We start from the raw sequence: 10665 nt of genomic DNA, 5'->3' as shown, positions 1-10665 counted from the left end.
CCAGCCCTGCCGCAGCCGCCTTCTCCGGGGGGAGCCGGCTTCCTGGTCTGAAGGGAAGAACAGCATCCTGGGGCGTCTCCTGACATGGGGACAGATCCGGCCCCCCTGTATGGCAGGATGGCCTTCCTCCCAGTGTCACCAGGGCAGGAGATGGCCCTCGGGAACATTATGGCCACTCCTGTCCAGATGGGGGTGATCAGTCACCCTAACAGCCCCAAGACCACACCGCGATACCTGTCCCTGTCCCCTCCCTCCTGTCTCCTCACTCTTTCCCGCGGGTTGCTGGTTTTCTTGTGTGTGGCCTCCTCTGCATAGCTGGTGTGGGGAGTCCCCCGGTGGGACCCCCGAGCCCTGAGCACCCAGCTGGCCTGTCCCCAGCCCCGTCCCCCCAGCGCTCCGGCCCCACTCCAGGAGGTGCCTCTGGAAACCAGGGAGTCCGTCCCTGCGCCACGACCGACGGCCCTTTGGGGTGAGGTAGTAGGTTGTATAGTTTGGGGCCCTGCCCTACTATGCGTAACTATACGATCTACTGTCTTTCCTGAAGTGGTTGTAATATCGCCGATGGACAGCGCCCAGACCCTGGTCATGGAGGGGACAGGTGCAGGCGGGGCGTGGGCAGTGGGATCCTGGCTGGGGAAGGGACAGGTGCAGGCGGGGCGTGGGCAGTGGGATCCTGGCTGGGGAAGGGACAGGTGCAGGCCGGGGCGTGGGTAGCGGGACTCTGGCCGGGGAGGGGATAGGAGCAGGTGGAGTATGGGCAGCGGGACCCTGGCTGGGGAGGGGACAGGTGCAGGTCAGGGTGTGGGCAGTGGGATCCTGGCTGGGAAGGGGACAGGTGCAGGCCGGGGATGGGCAGCAGTATCCTGGCCGGGGAGGGGACAGGACAGGGCGGGCATGGGCAGTAGGACCCTGGCCGGGGAGGGGACAGGTGCAGGCGGGGGAGGGGACGGGCTGCCGTGCAGTAGGTCTGGCAGATTGATCGTCCACTTGCTATGTGACTTTGGGCAGGTCTCTTGATCTCTTTGGGCTTCATTTTCCTTCTCTGTGAAATGGGACAAGTGAGGATTGAAGACGAGACCGTGTGAAGTGTCCAGAGCAGGGGAGGGCTCAAAGTTGACCCTTCCGTGCCTCCACGTGGCGCTGAGAGCAGGGGGCCCGTGGGGTAGTTTTTGCCGCCTGCCTCTCTTCCCCGCCTTCCCACCCCCCCACATCTGGACTCTGTCCGCGGCTCCATCCCTGTGGCCGGCAGTGGGCACCCGGGGGAGCAGCTGTGGACCCAGAGGACGAGGCTGGGTTGCAGGGCAGGCCCTCAGGGAGCCCCCCGGGGAACCCCAGCATGCGCCCTGGCGCCCTCAGCAGCCTGCCCCGCTTAGCGTCAGGCCTCTGGTCAGCGACGGCCCCCACACTGGCGAGGGGCGCGGAGGCCACCCCATCCCTCACCACTCACCATTCCAGGCAGGAAGTGGGGGGATTCTGTGAGCACTGCGTGGCCCCTCGGGGACACCGGCTCCTTCCACCCCACCCCTGACGACCTGCAGGCGGACGGTGTGGGCTGCACCGTCTGTGCCTTCCGGATTGTCCCTCCTGCCCCGCGCCTGCCCAGCCCTCCAGCTCAGCTCTGGTGGCCCCCGAGCACCAGGCAGGGGCCAGGGCTGGGCGTGGGGCAGTGGCGGGACCGCGGGCCCTCCCGCACTCCCGGGGCGCCGGCGGGGTGAGGTAGTAGGTTGTGTGGTTTCAGGGCAGTGATGTTGCCCCCTCAGAAGATAACTATACAACCTACTGCCTTCCCTGAGGAGCCCAGAGACACGTACGCACAGGAGGGCCCGCCGCTAGCCCCAGCAGGTGACTTGGGGACCGCGAGCCCCAGGCCGGGGGGGTGGGAGCCTGTGGTATGCAGTCCTCGACGCCAATAAAAGCCGTTCTGACATGTGTCTAGAGTCCTGCCCGTTCCTTCCGAAAGTCCTGGGACTGGAGGGGGGGACGCGGGTGGGGGCAGGGAGCATCTGCCCCAGCAGAGGGGGGACCGTGGGGGGCCGTGTCTGGGCGCAGAGGCCCGTGGGTCCTTCCAGCAGGTTCGGTCCTAGACCCTAGGCCCCAGACGTGCCCCTCCGCGCCCATCCTGTGGAGAGACGCCCCCAGAACTCCTTGCAGGTGGCGTGGACCCCTGTCCGCAGCTCCAGGCCCAGGCCGGGGCCCGGCCTGCATAGCCACATCCACACGGGGCGCTCATCTCCTGGGCCGGCCCCCTCAGGACAGTTCCTGGGGTAGCCCTCCTTTCTGGTTTCTCTCCTTGGGCCAGCTGCCCCCTCCCCTCCAAGGGTGCCCTCGTCTTTCTCCCAGAGGTCTCGAGCCTCACATCGACAGCCGCTGCCTCCCCGTCCCCACGATTCCGGAGTCTGGGAAGGAGAAGGGGCCCGGCCGTGCCTGAGGGAGCACCGAGCACCCAAGAACGCTGCTGGGGCCAGTCCCCCCAGTCTGCCCACGGCCTCCCGCGAGAGGCAGCTCCAGGCTGGCTCTTGCCGACAGCCCAAGGCACACCGAGCTGGACACTGACATGGTCACCCAATCGCCAGCCTGACCAGGGAACAGACAGAGTGAGGACAGTCCTCAGTGACCCAGAATGAGGACTCTGGGACAAGGACCAGAGGGGGCTCCTGACCGAGCCAGGGGCCCAGAAGGGCCGACGAAGACCGACACTTCTCGGGCCCCTGCACAGCAGCCTGAGGCCCTGGCAAGCCCCTCCTCCTGGTGCCCCAGCCCCTCCCACCACGACTGTGCTCAAGCCACCGTCTTGGCCCCAGCCGCCCTCCTGAGCATCCTGGCCTCCGCCTGCTGGCGTCTCCAGCTCACCCGTCCGCAGCCTGCTGGCTCCGAGCTGCTTCTGTGGCACCCGGGGTCGGGGCTGGTGGGAGCTCAGAACAGAAGTCTTCCAACCCCAGGGGCCATCTGAGCTGGATCTTGACGGCTGTGTAGGAGTTTGCAATTGGAGACAAAGAAGAGGCCGTCCCGGTGGAGTGCCCCATCATCCCTTCTCCCGTCCTCCAGCAGCAGGGTGGGGGACAAACTTGGGCACTGACCTCCTTCTCCTCACCCGTGGTCTTAGCGGCCGAGCCTGGCCACTTGTGTCCCCTGAAGATCATTTCTATCCTTGCCTTCTCTGCACCTCAGCTCCCTCTGCCGTCGAATTTTCTTGGGAGTTCTAATCCCTTTCTCCCGACCCTTGGCCTCCTGGGCCCAGCCCCCTCCTCACACCTGCACAGGCTCCCACCTGGACCCCTCCTGCTCTGTCTTGCTCTCTGGGGCTCTGAACACACAGCCCCCTCCTCCTCAGGTCCGCAACTCAGGCTCCACCTCTGACCATGATCGTCTGTGTTGAAGCCAATGTCCTTGAGTTCAGTCTTTCCTCCTGGCACCTCTGCTCTGCCCAGCCCTGCAGTGGGAGCTCACAGCCCGGTGGGGAGAAGACGGGGACACGCAGCAGCCACTTCTTGTGGTCAGCCCTGTGTCTGGAGTGGCTCGGGGGCTGGGAAAGCCCCAAGGAGCCCTGGACCCAGCCCCGTAGTCAGGGACAGCTTCTTGGAGGATGTGGCTTACACTGGATCACATATGTCCTTCCCCACATTCCGGCCAACCAACTTCCAGTCTCTTCTCTGCCACCGGGCTGTCCCTAGAGATGAGGGTATCAGAACCCACCAACATGGGAACCTGAGTGCCGCGGGGAGAGGCAGGGACAGGGGGCAGGGGGCAGAGTTCCCCATCGTGCGGCCCTCAGCGGTATATGGAAGCAGTTCAGTCCTGAACACACCGGATGGTGCTGTCAGCCTGGTCAAAACAGCTTTTACTCTTGTCCCTCGTCCGGCGCTAGAAGGCCCTGCGGGGTGGCGGAAAGGGCCCCACCTTCGGGGACACGGGCCCAGGACGGTAGCTCCACTCATCCAGCCTCGGTTTCCCCATCCCACCTGGCATGGTGGCGTGATGATGTCAGAGACAGCCATTCGGAGAGCTCAGCGGGGGCAGGAGGGGTCGCAGGCCGGCGCTGGAGCAGGGCGGGGTGGGCAGGAGGACCGAGTTCCCGGCTGTGACTGGACATCTGACGCCACCTGCTGCCTGATCTGGGCTGCGGCTCCTGGCGGGGCTCTAGCCTGGGCAGACCAGCAGGTGGGCTCTGCAGGCCAGGATAGTGCTGAGGGCTGGGCCAGGGCCACACAGCACCCAGGGCCAGGGTGACGGGTCGGGGCAGAGGCCCAGCATCACATGGGGCCTCGCTTTTGGGGTCATGTGGCGGGGTTGGCCTGTCCTTCAGTCTGGCGGGCACTGAGCTGCAGCCCACATGCTGCTAGGAGACACAAAGAGGTTTCATTTCAGTTTCCTTTAAAATCCAACAGAAAGGGGCGCCTGGGTGGCTCAGTCGGTTAAGCATCTGCCTTCGGCTCCAGTCATGGTCCCGGAGTCCTGGGATCGAGCCCCGCATCGGGCTCCCTGCTCGGCGGGAAGCCTGCTTCTCCCTCTCTCACTCCCTGCTTGTGCTCTCTCTTTCTCTCTCTGCGTCAAATAGATAAATAAAATCTTTTTTTAAAAAATGAAAAAATAAAATCTGAAGGAAAAAATGAACACAGGTTTCCCCCGCTATCCAAAAGCACAACATACCCTAGGAAAACATCCCTAAACCAAAATGGCATAAAGCAAAGGAACGGTTACCATTACTTTATATGAAAAGAAAAGGAGGGCTCCCGGACCTAACAAACCACCTCTCTTAGACTTTTCGGGCGCTCTCAGGACACATCCTGCTAACGGATGCACAACATAACTCAAGATCGAGCACAGGTGCTCGCAGACACGGTTAGAGCCGCGGCGGCGGGCGCTGAGGGGTCCCGGGGAAGGGGCGGCTCGGGGCGCGCCCTGCCTCTGCATCGGCTCGTGGTGAAGTCAGTGGTGAATGAGATCCCCCCCCTTCTTATTTTCATAAAAACAAGTCTTCTGTGGATTTTTTGCAGTTAGCAAAAGCAGGTACTAATAGAGGTCTTTTGTAAAACCAAACGGCTGGCCATGAACTTCTGGAAACGTTGTATGTGCACAATATGTGTAGTGAATCCTTTCATCACGCACAGAATACAACACGTGACCTCCACGATCACCAGCCTGTCCTGGCTTACACGCACTTTACGCCCCCAGTCCTACGGGGGCGTCTGTAAACTGAGGAAGGAAGGACCCAGGAAGGGCCCGGCCTGGCCCATGGCGCAGGCCCGGCTGCACTGCCCCGCCCAGGCGGCGAGCGCCTCCTTCTGTCCCGCCCGCAGTGGCCCGGCAGCTCCCCAGTCCCCTCCCAGGCCGCGGGACGGTGCGTTTCCCGACAGCGACACCGTGTGGCAGTGCGAGGCAGTGGTGGCCCTGGGCCGGAGCCCAGACTCCCCAAAGGAACGGAGAGGTCCCCCAAGCCTGAGAGAATGGGGCACTGGCTTGTTTGGAGACCTGGAGTTGTGGGTGGCCCCCGGCAGGAGGAGTTTGAGGGGGAAGCTGGGGCTTCAGTGACCCAGGGGAAGAGGACGTGTTCTTGGGCATGAGGCCAGGTCTGGGTCTCTGTCTCTGGCAGAGAATTCATGCCCCGCCCGAGTCCTTTAGCAGAGATGGGTCTCCCAGGTGTTGCTTCCTGGAACAGGCAGGTCTGAAAGGCCAGAGTGGGGGTCGGGGGCCGCCGTCTTGGGAGTATCCATGGCCACGGCCTGAAGGGGCCGCATTCAGCCCCATTCTGTGGCCTGAAGGATGTTCACGCTGTCACCCGTGTTCAGTGATTTCCAGGGGTCTCGCTTTTGTCCTGACCCATCAGGGTCCCAGAGCGGCCTTGTCCAGTGTGGGTGTCCTGTGAAACTGTTTGGGTTCCTGCGAGGACAGCCAGGCCCCGATGATGTCCCAGGCAGCTCCCAGCCGCCAGGGGCTTAGAGCTGCACAGTGAACCACAGTGTCCTGAGGAGCCCTGAAGCAGGCTGAGGGCCAGGACCCCCAAGGACGGGAACAGAGATATAGTTCCTGGTGCTTCTGGTCTAAGGCAAGGCCTTGGTCCCGGTGGACGCAAAGCCATCACTTCTCTCCTGCCGAGATGGACAGTTAGGTCTGAGGCCGGCAGCTGTGCAAGGTGGGCCTGGGGGCTGGGCAGAGCCTGGCTCCGGTGGGTCGCGCAGACCCGTGCCCGCTTATTCCGGGGTGGCTCAGCGTGGTCACTCGGAGAGGCTGCGGGGGACGGCAGGGAGGGCTCGGACTTGGCCAGAGCACACAGACCAGAGCCACCGGCAGGTGACTGCACGAGCCCAGCCGTGTCTTGAATCCCTGCAGGGCGGGGCCGGGGTCCCCGTGTGCCTTACACAACCACGTGCCTTCCGCCCCCCAGCCAGGGGTCCTGAGCACACCCAGCAAGAACGCGGACACTGGTCTGACCTCAGCAGTCCCGGCCTCTCTCTCTCCCTGTGGGACTAGGAGAGCTCCTGACCACTCCGTGAGCCTCAGTTTCCCCATTTACACAACGAGGGGGACCTGAGCTTAAGGGTCAGGGACCACTCTGAGCTTGCGTGTTCCACGCGCGGGGGCTGCGGTCCGCTCTCAGTCGTGCGGTCTGGGGCGGCCACCAGGGGGCGCGCGGCGCCCGGGGAAAAGGGCCGCGTAGGCCGGGGAGGGCGGGGTTTGGCCCCCGGCCGCTCGGGCCTGCAGCGCCAAGTTCCCCACCGCAATCCCAAGGCCCGCTAGGCTGTGCATCACCAGCACGGGGCAGGGGGTGATGTGGGGCGGATGCAGCATCAGCCAGCACCCCCACCCCCGTGGGAGGCAGGGCCCCTTCTCCCCTCACCGCACCCCCTGGGTGGGTCCAGTGCTCTAGCGGCAGGCAGGGGAGGGGATGGGGGAGACAAGGGACAGCCCACCGTCTGGCCACCAGAAGGACCGCCACCTGTTGCTGGTCCCATGCACTGCGGCGGCCGGGGTCTGACTCCCGGGCTGAGGTCCAACCCCGCGGCTGTCTGGACGCTTCCCCACCCCCACCGCATGGCTTTGGGCCACATGACCTGTGTCTCTCTGAGCTCCAGTTTCCCCCTCTGGAGACCAGACGCTAACCCCGGGAGGGTGAGGCTGGCCATCCCTTCCACGCAGATGGCTGTGCGGCCCGAGTCACAGTCAGCAGCCTCGAAATGGCAGGAGAAGGTCCAGGACAAAAGCCCCCGTTATCCACCACGTGCCAGGCGGCCAGAGGCCTGCGTGGGGACTCATCATTGAGGGTCTCGGCGGATCCCACAACAGTGGCTGAGTCAGATTTCCCACCCGCATGCCTGGGACGGGAGCACTGACGCCTAGAGGTCAGCATCATGCCCAGGGTCACACAGCAGTGTCTCCTGAGGACAGGGGTCTCCCTCTCCCCTCTGCACACCTTGCGCCCAGCACAGACACGGTAAGCAGTAAACACTGCTTGTCGTCACCAGCACGGTCACTGCTCGGCGCCCCTGGGCGGTCAGCACCCTCCTGGAGCCTTGAGGAAGCTGGTCCCAAGGACGTCCTGGAGGTATCTCTCAGCATCCCCGAGACCCGCCCCCCAAAGTTCTAGACTCCCAAGGACAGGCGGGTGGCAGAGGGGGCGGGGAGCGTGGGAATGGCCAGCGGGTGGTCAGCAAGTGCCACCCGTGGCCACTGATGGGAGCGGGGTACCCCTGGGCAGGAGAGATGGAGGCCCTTCCAGCCCGGCTAACCCGTGTCCCAGGGAGGGGGAGGCGGCAGGACAGGTGAGATTGCCTCATTGGCAGGGGCCGGGGGTGGTGGCTGGCTGGCCTTGAGGCAGCCTGGTGGGTGTGGGGGTTAGCAGAATGGGAGTCGGGCGGAGCCTCGGGGACTCTGCTGTTCTAGGAGACCCAGACAGCCAAGGTGGTGCTTAGACAGGCGGCCTCACTGGGCCTGGGCGAGGAGGTCCTGGGGTGGCCAAGGCCAAGGCCAGACCGCTCTTCTGCCCAGCACAGCGCCCACCCCCCAGAGGGAGCCGCTGTAGGGCCTGGAGGGGCCAGACGTCTCCTTGTCCTCCCCTGCCTGGTGCGCAGCCTCCGCTGGATCCCTGGCTCCTGGGAGCTCAGCAGGGCTGAGTCTCTCCCTCCAGCCACAGGAGGCCTCCCTGCTCGGAAGGCATGGCGCCCGGCCTCTGTTGGTGCCTCCGTCGAGGACGCGCCTCCGCCGAGGACGCCCCTCCAGCTGCCTCCTTTCCCCATCAACTCCACGGGAGCCCCGCCATTGCCGCCACACCCCCAACCCAGCTTCTGTTCACACACGCCCGACACTGCCCATGTCATCCGACCCTCTTGTGGGTGTTCCTCCCCCGCCCCCCATCTTGACAATAAGAAACCTGCCCAAGGTCCCACAGCCTGGCAGATGCACATCTTGCCTGGGCCACCAGACGTTCTTGCACAGACAGCCCCGGAGGCCAGGGTCCGGCCTCTCCACCTCTGGGGAGCCTTCCTGGAAGTAATCTTTCCTCTTGGCCCCGCACTTGTACCCAGACATTTCTAACTGCTGGCACGGGCCTCCATGGACGGCTGGAGTAGAGGCCGTCCGTTCATGGCCCAGGGCAGCCTCGACTGCAGACTGGCCAGAACAGGATGTTCATCACCGTGAGGCATCACCCTGGGGGTCCTGCCTTCCAAAAGATCCTTCAGCTGGGAGACAGACCCGGAATGGGCAATGGCTACACAGTAGGGTTAGGGGAGGGGCTGTCTGGGCTTTGGAGGCATAAGAGAAACAGCAGGGGTGGGGTGGAGGAGAGTTCACAGATTGCTTCCTGGGACGGGTAAGCCCTGAGTTGGGTTTTGTAGCATGAATAGGAGTCTGCAAGCTACAGAGTAAGAAAAGGAATGAGGAGCCCCGCCCTCACAGAGTGTGATTGTATGTGCTGTTAATGGGGACCTCTGGGGGGTCGCTATGTGGTACGCCGATGTGGTGGAAGGGCGAGGGACCCTCTTTGGGCACTGGGGACCACTCATGCTCTAAAGTGCAGGTCATTCCTCGAGTCAGTCTCAGAATCCATCAGGAAGCTATTGTTGCAGGTGACAGAAACCCAAGCCAAACCAGCTCAGGCCCAGGGGGTTTTATAGCCTTAGACCACCAAAACTCCAGGAGCTATACCAGCATCAGGCATGGCTGGATCAAGGGGACCCTGCCTCCACCATTTCTGCTGCCCGCTTTCTCCCCTGTGCCTGCCCTTACAGGCAGGCTCCCACTGACAAGGCGGAGAAGTCCACACCTCCATCACACTCCCCGCCCCTACTCTGTGCAAAACTCTCTCTTTCTCTCTGATGGGCCGGCTAGAGGCAAATTCTCAGCCAGCTCCCCTGGCTGGGTGTGCTCAGCTGTGTGTGCTCCCTGAGGGGACTGTGGGAGGGAGGGGAGCCCCAGAAGACTCGGTGGGCTCCTGGTAGGCAGCTTCAGCTGCGGTTCCTGGGACCGGAAATGGGCTCCCTGTGGGCAGGCCCCTTGTGGGGCTGGTCAGTTCTCTGGGGCACCTGGAGGCTGGGCCTGCGTCTATGCTGGCTGGATGTTTGGAAAGGGAGCTGCACCCCTCAGGGCTGGGCCAGTGCGGGACGGGCAGTGGCCTCTGGGAGGGCAGAGAGAAGGCATGAGCGCTGGCCATCCTCCTGCCCTCCTGCCACCTGCACGTCCACGGGGACCCTGGGAGAGCCCCCAGCAGCCGCGGGGGAGGCTTCTCCCCTGTGCTTAACATCGGCCTCATTTTGCAGACCGGAAGTAAATGCACGGGCAGTCCTAGGGCTTGGCCAAAGGGGACCGAGCTGGGACTGCAGGCGGCAGGCCCGAGCCACCCAGGTATGACTGGGGTCCCTGCCCCACCGCCCAGGCCCCTCCTGCACCGGGCAGGAAGCCTACCATGGATGGACACGTTTCCTAGGTGCCCACTCCCAGGCACCCAGGGGCATCACGGCCCAGCCACTTAACATTCCATATGGAGTGCCCTTGCAGTGAGGGGAGGCCAGGGTGGGCAGCAAGTGGGCCGAGCCCCAGAGGAGCCAGCAAACGCGCACCGTTGGCTCTCAGACGGAGCCAAGGCAGAGCACAAAGGCCGCAGCCCGCATACCTCCCAGCCAAGGGGCTCACGGCTGCCCTGGCCTCCATCTGCCGCGGGGCCCCCTTCTCTGGGCGAGCTCAGAGCGTGATGTCCTCCACGCTGTCTGCTCTGAGCCCCCGACCCTGGCAAGGGTCACATGGCAGGGGCCCAAGTCAAGTGTGACGTCCTAGCCAGCCCCCCGGGCGGGAGGAGGTAGGCCTGTGTCTCATGGATTCAGAATGCCGCCTCGGGGGTAAGGCCACAGGCTGCCCAGCGCCTGGCCCAGGACTCCTCTCCCTGCTCTGAAGCTTCCCCCATGCCCCCTGGCTCCCCCATCTTCAAACTCAACATCTCAGTGTCACCATACTGAGAGCCACACCAGTGAGACACAGCTCATGAGACCCACAAGTGAGGACGACCATCACCATGGCAACAACGTGAGACCCAGGCAGGAAACGGGGCGCTCCCGGGCTGGGCCCCGGGTCCAGCACCAAGCTGGTACTCAGAGCATCTATCAGATGGGCAGACACGTGAGGTGCCATTTTTGTTGGGCTTTGAAGGATGAATAGGAGTTCATCATGGGGAGGAAG

The sequence above is a fragment of the Meles meles genome, chromosome 7 (genome assembly GCF_922984935.1).
Source record: "Meles meles chromosome 7, mMelMel3.1 paternal haplotype, whole genome shotgun sequence".
Classification (NCBI taxonomy): Eukaryota; Metazoa; Chordata; class Mammalia; order Carnivora; family Mustelidae; genus Meles; species Meles meles.
This window is presented reverse-complemented; position numbering follows the sequence as displayed.